Below are 10,604 nucleotides of genomic sequence, written 5' to 3'. Positions count from 1 at the left end.
CATCACTGATCTCCGGTGTCTAGCACAGGGTCTGGCAATAACAAGGAACTCAGTTAATATTTGCTGTGTCCTTGCCCTGGTCCCCACACGCAGCATTGCTGGCACATGGAGGAAAAGAAAGACTCAAATGTAGTATCCTTTCCCCTGCTTACCCAGGTGGGGCTAACCCGGAAACACAAAGTGACCAGCCACTGGGCTGGTGGAGGGAAAAAAAAAAAACAAACAGAAGCAAAGAATTTTCAAAATCTACAAGCCGTCACTCCAGCCCCTGGGAAAACTTCTCCATCGTGATGGTGCTTGGGTGTGAGTCAGTGGGGCCCATAAGAGGGCACTTGCTCACCTCATCCCTGGGAAGGATTTTCTGGGGCTTTGCTGCAGGAGAACATGCCCCAGGCAGGAAGCAGCAACCCATCAGCAAGGCACTGGCCATCTGCCAAATGCCACCCCCACACCTGATGTTCCCAGAGTCTCCCGGCAGTCCACAGAGGGGGCCAAAGGCCAACTCTGTGTCCGATTCTGCACTCTGCTCATTGAGGGCATTATGCCATCAAGCCTCCAAAAGTCAGGCCAGGGAAACATCAGCCTCATCACTACTTACCAAGGAAACTGCAGCCAGGGCAGCTCAGAAGTTTGCCCAAGGACCTGGCAGAGCCATATTTGAATCCCAAGACGGCTGGTGCTGAAGCCCATATGGTTTCCACCACATTAGCCAGTGCTCCTGCAAGAGAGGGGGCCCCAGGGCCACGGTGGACCCCCACGGCACCGTCAGCACACTGAGTCCCACCACAAGCTCCTGAGTCTGGAATTTGATTATGCGGGAACACCTCATTGAATCCGACCTGCTGGCTGTGAATAATTTGGGGGGTTATTTAGGTGGATAAACAGACAGCTCTTGCTTGGAATTTTTGATCCCTGCCTCCTCCTGAAATGCTGAATATAAAGGCGGGAGCAGAGCACCTACATACAACTATAAATACAGGTGCAGACATAGTTAGAAAGATAGATCGCTATTAAAAAAAAAAAAGAAGAAGGAAGGAGGAAGTGGCCACAGAAATATTTAGAAGGAATTGAAATAGAAGGAGGAAAGGGAATAAACTTGCTTCACCTTCTGCAAGGAACTAGCGCAGCAGAATCTGCAGAATTCTGTGTGCAGAAGCCTCTGGCAAGACAGAAAGAAAGATGCAGAAAGTTTCTTGTTAAATAACTTGTCCAACTGCAGTGCAAAGGTCTCTGGGTGTGTGCCCGGCAGCCGGGGAGGCAGCAGCAGGCGACGGAGTTGGGGGAGGCGCGAGGGCAGGACAAAGCCACGGGCACGAGCCCTTCAGCTCCGTTGGGTGCTCACCCACCTAGAACACCTAGAGGATCAGTCCTGGGAGATTTAAATCCACCTGTGATCTGCTTGCGGCTCTGCAAGCCCCCCAAGTTGGTGGCCCCGTGCCCTGGCTGAAAGCACGCACTAGGGTGAGAAGCTGATCTGGTGCGAGTCTTGAGACTGCTCTTAGCTGGCTAGGACACTGAGCAAGTGGCTTCCCTCTCCCTGGGCCTGGGAAATGTCAACAGCAGTCTGTACCTTGCAGGACCGCACAGGAAGAAGTGGTATTGTCCCATCACACGCATGGGACTCAGAGCCCCAGAAAGCCGACGGTGGCTAGAGCTGAGCTGCTCCTGATTTGGGTTTCTTGCCACTGGAGGTGGAGCTTTTTTAGTTTCAGTCAATATTACGATTTGCAACTTCTGAGCTTGCACCAGCGGATCGGGACGAAGCCGATGCAGGTACTTATTTTTACACACTCGATCATAACACTCTTTCCATGCTCCCCAAGAGCCTTCTCATCTGCCGACTCGCTACTTGTCTGTCGACCCTGCTGGAATATGTTTCAGAAAGGGAGCAAGGATGTTGAGCCCTAAGAACCTGCCCAGCGCCAGTGCACTGGAAGGAGCACGGGAGAGATTTGGCAGCGGGAAGCTATGCATGCCCAGAAGCTGGGTTAGACTCTTTGGGGGGATCAGCCTCCGGGGACACTCACCAGTGTGCCGCCTGCAGGCAGTGCTCTGCCGGTCTCAAGTCCATGACGGTACCCTAGATGGTTTCAGGGTTTGAAGCTTAGCAACCAATGACACCTCCTCCTGGAAGCCTTCCTATACTTTAGTCAGAATTGATCCCCCTATGCTGTGCTTTCATGGTCCACGCTATCATTCCGCTGATGCCCGGCATTATGCCAATGACCCCAGTGCGTCTCCCCATGGGGGAGTGGGAAGCAGCTGGTTGACTGGAGCAGAAAAGCAACATTATCTGAATTAAGGATTTGCAGGATCCATCCAGCTGCTGGGCTGAGCCTGCAGAGCAGTGGGGGAGCAAGGGACAGAATGCAGGAGATTAGTCAGGACCGTTTGGGAGGAAGCCGAGGGCGTCTGTTTGGGACATAGTGAATTGGAGGCGTCAGACACCCGGTGGAGATGGGACATGGGCCGCTGGATGTGTGAGACCGATTGTGGGAGGGGTCAGGCTATGCACGATATCTGAAAGCCAGGAGCCTGGATGACATCTCTGAGAAGTTAAGTGTAAGAGAAAAAAGAAGACAAGGGACTCATCCCCATGTCGACTCCACGAGGCTGGGTGTTTGCACTGTGTCTGGCTCTGTACAGGGAGCTGGGGGAGGCACGGATTCGAATGAGACCCCATTTCTGTCCTCAGAGAGCGCCGAGCCTGGTGGAGAAGAGGGAGCTTGAAGCTGCCCAGAAGCTGGGCGGTGTGGAAAGATCTCCGATCAGAGCTTGGCAGACCTGGGGTGGACCCCCTCCCCACCCCCCACCCACCAGCCACAGCTTTTCTCTGAGCCTCAGCCTCCTCCTCTATAAAATGGGGATAATTATACGTCCCAGCAGAGGCCACGCTGAGAGCTTTAGAGAGAAGCAATGTGCTTGGCACAGAGGTGCTTGGGAACCTGCGCTCTTCATTGTTGGTTGGTACATTTCACATCCTGCCGCCCCCCACCCCCGCCCTCTGCCCTGGAGTCCCACTGTCGCCATCATGTCAGCTGGGTTTCCAGGAAGGTTGCTGCGGACTCCCCTCACCTACTGCCCAGCCTCCCCCTGTGGCTGCTGCTGCCTTGTGCTGGCTGGGGACATGCGGTGGCAAGGTCAAGGCCACGCTGCCCCTTGCAGTAATTGGAGATGACAACGGCATTTTGTCTCTTGCGGAGACGGGTAGAGATCAAAGCCGGCACAAAGGAGCGGCTGCGACAGGCAGAAATGCCCCGGCAAATGCCACCAATTACCGAAAATTGGCTGCACTTAGGACTATTACCATTCAGGGCTGCCTGGCTTCCCCCAGTCTGCCCCAGCAGCTCATTCCTGATGGCAGGGGTGAGAGCGTCCCACAGGGCTGGTGGGAAAGCGGCCTGAATTCCAAGGGTTTCAATGGACCAAGACCAAGCTTCAGTGCAGATTACTGGCCAGGAGACAGGCCAAAGGGGAGCCTGGGAATGTTCTCTGGGCAAAGAGGAAGCAGGGGTCCTGGAAAAGTATGTGGGGAGAGAAGGTGAGCTCTGGAGACCTGTAAGGAGAAGACCCGTGGGCTCTGGGCTCTCTCACACCGGCTACTGCTGTACTTGGCAGAGAGGTGGGCATTAGCCCTCTGCCCTCTGGCTCCCAAGCACAGGGCACAGCTCTATGACAAGCCAGCTGGAGGCCTCCTTTGGGCATGAGAACAAAGCAAAGACAGGATACAGGACCCTGAGCCAAACCCCAGAGCCCTCCTCGTGTCTGATGTTCACGCACTGTCCTCTTGTCCAAGCAGCAACTTCGGGAAGACGGGCAGCCTGAGAGTGGCCCCCAGAGCCACGTGGGGCACATGGAAGAAATCTAGCAGGTTCCAGGGACGATAGGAGGAAGTCGTGAAGAAACGAGTTACCCCTGCGAGAGAGATTGACACGGAGTGGAAAGACCATTGTCTTTCTAGTTGTGAAACATGCATCTCATCTCTGCATCCCATGCTTAGGAGCTGTGTGACCTTTAACAAATTACTTAACCTCTCTGAGCCTCACGGTCCACATCTGCAAAGTGAGGAAAGTCCCTGACATCAAAGTCGTAGAAGGTGGCACTTCGAAACGAGTCATGACAGTGTTATTGCTGTTTATAAAAAGTCCGAGGCTAACTGCTGCTTGGCCATGTGCGCGGGGACATGGCCATCACCCCGCTGCTCGGTGGGGGCCCTAAAGCATCATAAGTAAAAAATAGTAAAAAAAAAAAATTATATTTTACATTTATTTATTTTTATTTATATATTTATATTTATTTATTATATTCATGTTTCTAAAACTAAATTATAAGTAAAGAGTAAAAAAAGTAAAAAATAAAACGACACCACGTTAGGATGCTTCGGGGAGCAAGTAAGAAGATGTCACCTGACAGTGGCTTAAACAGTGAAGAGAATGAGCTCGGCCAGCTGCCGCTGGGGCTCTTCCAGGTCTGGTCCGGTTTAACAGCCCAACTAATAAAGAATCCGGTTTCTTTCTCCTCTCTGTCCCTGTCACCGCACCATCCTGTCCTCTCAGCCAGGGCCAGCTACACAGTCCGCAAGGCCCAGTGTAACGAAAACGAAGGGCCCGTGTTTAAAAAGGAGGATAAAATTGATGGGGAAAGTACTGGAATATAAAACCTTTTCTTTTTTTCTGTTGTCTCTTTCTCGACCCTTCACAGTGTTTTTATTTGCTACTTAATGATACGCACCCTGCAGCCGATGGGGGGGCACTGGCTGCTGGGCCCCTCTCCCGGTGACTGCGGGACTGACATGCGGTGACCAGGCTGCGGCCCCGAGCACCGGGAGGTGGGGGGCCACCGCTGAGACCCCTCCTGAGAGGTGGGGAAAGGCAGCAGGAGGGAGGACCCCGGGTGAGCGAAGGCTCCATCAGACTTCACTTATGAAACACACGTTCAAAGATAAAATTGATTTCATTTCATTAATTGTTAAGAGAGTGACCCCAGAGTTCTAGAAGCCAAGCGCGGGGTGCTTCCGAGTGACGGCACTGTCCCCCCACCCCACCGCCAGCTTCTGCCTCGGCTCTGCCCACCGTCGGGGTCACAGTCATGACACCCACAGGCGGGAGGAGAGGGGCTTTATCCACAGCCCCTCACCCGTCTTTAGGGGCCGGTGAGATACTGCTACCGTCCTCCCCTTGGTCAGGCCGGGCGTGTGGTCACTGATGGCCACAGAGGGGTCTGGGAAGGTGAGGGTCGAGAACTCCGAGTTTCCACTGGAGGAGATCGGCCCGGAGAAGCGGGCAGGCCATAGCTGGTGCTCAGACAGTCGGAGGCGTGGGCCCGGGCTGGTATGGGGAGCGCTCTGGGCCGGCTGCTGTGGCCTTGAGCTACGCTGGGCAGCTGGGTGACCAGATGTCCGGAGTTTAGCTCCATCGACCCACAGGGAATGGGTGCGGGAGACAGGTTGGTGGCCACGCCAACAGGCTTCAGGCCACGGAGCACCCCCTCCCTGACCCAGGCTGCAGGAAGGGGGTGTTAATCCCACTTTCTGCAGATGAGGAACCTGACACGGTCTTCAGGACATTGTCCTGTGTCACACGGGAAGTGAGTTCAGGGAGAGCGTGAGCACGTGAACCTGAGCCTGCCTAACTGTGACGCCTCTGCCCCAGCCCTGGCCTGGCCCGGTGCTCGCTGCGGATGAGGGCATGGGGGCAACTTGCCCTGTGGGGGGGCGGGCAGAGGGCAGGGGCTGGACTGTAAACCAGGCTGGTCCCTGCTACAATCTGGCTGGCCTCCGGTCCCTGCAGGCAGGCTGTGAGGGAGTAGTTTTCTCCCAGAAGGTCACGGCTGAGTCAATGCCACAGCCCGAGTAAGAAGAATGAGGAAACCCCGTGGAGGAAGGTCTCCGCTCTTGCTGGTGACAATGCTGGGTGACCCGGGGACTTGAAGAACCGCCTAGCTTGCTTGATAGGAGCGGTAAAGACATCCCATTAAACACAACTGAAGAAGGTGAGTGACTACCCCATGCTCGTGGCCACAGAGGCTCTCGAGCTTCACGGGACAACCTTCAGAGCTCTGCTCCCGCACCTGAGCCCCCAGCCAGCTCCGCGGCCATGAGGCTGCCCGAATCCGGCCCATTGGTGCAGTAAAGGGCAGGCCCAGGAAGGCCTCGAATGGAAAGGAAAGTGAAGGACCAGACCCTGAGAGCAGGATAAGGCTGCCTGGGGGTGACATGGGGCGAAAGGGGCGGCTAGGCTGTGGGAACCGACAAGGGAGGGGGGCTCCTTGCACGCCCCCCCCAACCCTCTTCCTCAGCCTCAGCCATCGTTAGTGCCTTTGTCCCTGTGCACGAGATCGAAACTCCAGAGAGCAGAGACACAGCCTCTGAGGGGCACAGCTGGGTCCCAGACCCACTCCTGGGCCAGAGGACGTGGGCCCCCCGATTGAGAATCCCACCATCCAGCCCATCAGGAGGAGGAGGCGATTGCCCTCAAGGAAGTCAGGGCACTACTATCAGAAGGAGCAGGAATCAGCGTTGCGTGGGAAAAATGAACACATTTCTACCCCATTGCCCTTTCCGAGGGCTCAGTTTCCTCATCCATAAAATGGAAATGATGATATCCATCTGACGTGAAGATGGGGCTGATTCCATGCAGCTGTGTGTGCCGACATGGCGCCCAGCGGCTGTTCCTTTTACAGCCCAAGGGCATTCCGCCCGGTCAAGACTGTCCCTCATGTCAGGTGCACAGTCACGCAGTGGGAACTGATGAAAGGCTAGATGTTTGTGGCTGCTCCTGGGGGTCCGGAAGGTGTTTCCTCCACCAGGAAAAGGGGCGGACCATATAGGCATCCAGTCTTGTTTAATCCCACAGTCAGCCCATTTTCCAGATGGGAGCTGAGCCTCGGAGAAGCCGGAGAGCTTGTTAGCGGTGGGCACTGCCGAGTCTGGTTCCAGTCTATGCGACTCCAAAGTCGCAATGACAGTCACAGTTTGAGGGCTGTGCGACACATCCAAAATGAGTAGTCTGATTCACAGCCTCCCACCAGGGGTGCTGCATTCCCTCTGGAATCCCTCAATGAGTTTTAGGGCCCCTGAGCTCTGCAGCTTTGCCCCTGGAAGAGTATTACGTGGATTCACTTGAAGTTATTTTTGGGGTGAACGAGGTACCAGATGCTGGCATACGCCACCCCCTCACTCTTCTTGAGAGGTTTGAAGATTTAATTTTTGCTTTTCTTAAGAAATAATGGTTCTGGGGGCAGGAGGACGCGTAAAATGAATAGGAAATTATAGGTAACGTGCAGACAATTCTTAGTTTCCAGATGCATGTCAACCGACGTCAGGAAATAGGCCCTCCTCACAGGTAGGGGCAGCCAGAAACCCTTTCCAGCTTCGGAACATCCCGCCGGAGAATTAGCAAGAACTCTACCTTCTCACCTGGGACCCATTGCTATATTTAGCAGCATTTAAGAAGGAATCCCCCCATCACTGCTGATTAAGAGGAACATCAATTTTAATGGAGCGGTGTTACCGAAGCCTGGGTCACATGCCCTAACTGGAAAGGTCACTTTTCTCAGAGTGTCTGCATTCCTTTCCTTCCCAAATTAGGCACGGGTATGTGGGAGGGGGCCGACCTTTTCTACTGAGTGGCTGGCCTCTGTCACCTCCCAGGGCGGGGGATCGCCCCCACAAAGCTATTGGGTGGCAAGTAGAGCCCACTTGTTTATACAAGGTTGTGGGTCAGGAGTGGGGTTACAGATTTTTCTGGTACTGAAGTCTCACCTAGAAACTCTGGGAAACAGGATCACCCCTCCCCAAGCCATCTTCTGTGTGCTATTTCATGCCTGTGTGCATTTCCAGCAACCCAGCAAATCAGGTACATGCAAATTACAACTTGTAAAAGCAGAGAAGTTGGGCATTTGAAAGGAGACCCAGCTCCCTTGCGCTGCAGGGTCTCTGCCCAGCCTCTTTGCCAAAGCTTTCTGAGGCTGGAGGTAGATGGGATGGGCTTCCAGCAAGCAAGGGAGGGAGGAGGAGGAAGGTCGTGCGGTGCCCATTAGTCTTGATTCAGTTCCATGGAAAGCTTCGTGCAAATTGATCTGATGCATTGGTTATACTTTTGTAGCTTACAGAGCAAAAAACAAGGGATCAATAAGAAGATTCATTCTAGGGGTGCCTGGTGGCTCAGTGGGTTAAAACCTTTGCCTTCAGTTCGGGTCATGATCCCAGGGTCCTGGGATCAGGCCCTGCATTAGGCACTCTGCTTGGCGGGGAGCCTGCCTCCCCCTCCTTCTCTGCATGTCTCTCTGCCTACTTGTGATCTCTGTCAAATAAATAAATAAAATCTTAAAAAAAAAAGAAGAAGAAGAAGAAGATTCATTCTACAGTCAATCTATACACTTGGCCATGGAGCCAAGCTGGGGGCAGGGTCGGGGGCGTTGACTGAAGAGTAAGTCCAGGGCAGGAGATGCGCCTGGTCTCATTTTCCCCAACCAGTTTCAATGCGGGCCTCCCAAGTGCAGGACAGCATTCTATGCATTGAAATCCCGTGATGAGCAGGATGGACCAGATCCCTGCCCTCAGGGAGCCGGGCCTCAGAGTGCAGAAACAGGGGGAGGGGAGAGAACGAACAGAAGCAAAAAAGTAATACCAGCTTGTGAAAGGCGCTAATAAGGATGGCCCCCTAGGGTGGTCTGTCGCCAAGGGTAGATGTTGTCCCGGGTTACTGTCTCTGTACAGGTGGTGAGGTCTGAGTGGAATCTTTTTTTTTTTTTTTTTAAGATTTATTTATTCTGAGAGAGGAGAGAGAGAGAGGGCACAGGCAGAAGGGGCAGCGCGAGAGAATCCCAAGCACGGTCTGCTCAGCGCAGAGCCCGACACAGGACTCCATCTCAGGACTCTGAGCTCACCAGCTTGAGGTCTCCACCTGAGCTGAAACCAAGAGGGCAAGCAGAATGACGTCACTATCCCGACCATCCCCAGCACTCTGCCTGTTCATCCCTCCACACCACGAACCCTTAGCAGCTGCTCATCTTTCTACCTTCTACGTCGTTTTGCCTTTTCTAGAATGTTACACGGTTGAAAGGTACAGAACGCAGCCTTTCCAGATTTAAGTTTCCTCCATGGCTTTTTACGGCGTGATACCACTTTCCTTTGCCTTCTCTTCTTTCTGCTGAACACTATTCTAGTGTATGGGTAGACCACAGTTGATTTATCCACTGACCGAGGTAAATTTCCAGCAAGGTAATGCATGAACGGCATCAAAAATGTCCCTACCACGTAGTAGGCTCGCAGCAAGGACCACTCGCTGTTCTTCGGGGCATCCGGTTAGCACCCTGAAGGCCCATGTTGCTCTAAGGCAAGGACAACCCTCTTCCAAAATGAGGACCCCTCATGAAGGTAGGACCTTCCGTAAAGACAGGGTCCTCGGGTTTCTAGCGGTCTAGTGGGGACGAGGACCCCACTGGAGCTGTGGCGTGAGGTGTGAGACCCCAGGGCTCCCATATCCTTGAACTTGGCTCACGGAGAGAGGAAGGGCTCGCGTGGCCTTGGTCTCGGACCACATCTCCTGCAAATGGCTCATTTTACCAAAGAGAAAGCATTTGCGGCATCTCCTATGCTAATTAGCCAAACCCTTCGGTGCTCATTTAGCAAAGCCATATTTGAAGCTCTCTGTGCTGTGGAGTGGGAGTCACCATCGTGTTCCTTCAACACTAGCCCCTGGGGTGTGGGTTCAAGTTAACTAGCGCACCCACACTCACGCAGCAGTTTCTACCGAAGCGTGCTTCTAAAGATGACAAAGGCTCATGCAGGGTTGTGTCTCAGTCAACTCGCCTTCCCTCCTGGGCCTCGGGAACTGGCTTGTCAGTAACTAGTCTCATCCCCTTGGGTTGGTCACAGATCCAGCTGGGAGCTGGGTGTGGGGCTGGGGAGGGGGGCTGGGAAGGCAGTAAGGAAGGACAGGCTGTGACAGAAAGGATGCTGGCCTCCACTGGGAGCCCCAGGCTGCCCTAATTTGCTGCATAGGATTGGAAGTCCCTTTGCCTCTCGAGAATCGGCTCATCTCTTCTCTGAGCCAGTGGGCTGGGCTTGTCCGTGACCTTCCTTGGAAACTGTGGCCGCGCACTGCCCACAGGAGCATCGCCCTAGAAGCTCAGGTCAGCCCCGGGGCCCCATCATTCCAGGACAGCCCGTGCCAGCCAGGAGGCGAGTCCCCTTGGCTCCCCTCTATCTGCTGTTGCCCAGATACCACAGATATCTGTGGTCAGAACCACAGATCCTCCAGCTCCAGCATCCATGAAGGCAAACATCTCGTGCCCTGACACCCCAGCTCCAAGGCCTCTTTCAGTTCCCATTACACGCCCCCCCCCAAGCCATCCCTGTTCTCATCCCCTTAATGGAAATATAGGTATACCCATCCCAGATTTCTCACCGGGATGGTGCAGTGTTCAGTTGAAATTGTGAAGGAACGTGTTCATGACACTGTGGGCATTGAATACCAGGGACCCCTTGGGCCATGCAGATATCCAGGAGGAGAGGATTGGCGGGGCGGGTTGCTGGAGTGGGATGGGTGGACTTTGAGCTGCCCATGGGAGGATCCAAGGGCTGGGCATGCAGGAGGGGG

General features: G+C 54.1%; 1 long non-coding RNA gene across 1 annotated transcript; it reads left to right on the top strand.

Annotated features, from left to right (window-relative positions):
- Window positions 1-552: 552 nt before the first annotated feature.
- Window positions 553-4,241, top strand: LOC123944158. The gene is made up of 3 exons (XR_006818748.1): window positions 553-848; window positions 1,578-1,773; window positions 2,696-4,241. It is a non-coding gene; the product is annotated as an uncharacterized LOC123944158 (long non-coding RNA).
- The last annotated feature ends 6,363 nt before the right edge of the window (window positions 4,242-10,604 follow it).

Source organism: Meles meles, chromosome 6, assembly GCF_922984935.1.
Source record: "Meles meles chromosome 6, mMelMel3.1 paternal haplotype, whole genome shotgun sequence".
Classification (NCBI taxonomy): Eukaryota; Metazoa; Chordata; class Mammalia; order Carnivora; family Mustelidae; genus Meles; species Meles meles.
This window is presented reverse-complemented; position numbering and strand designations above follow the sequence as displayed.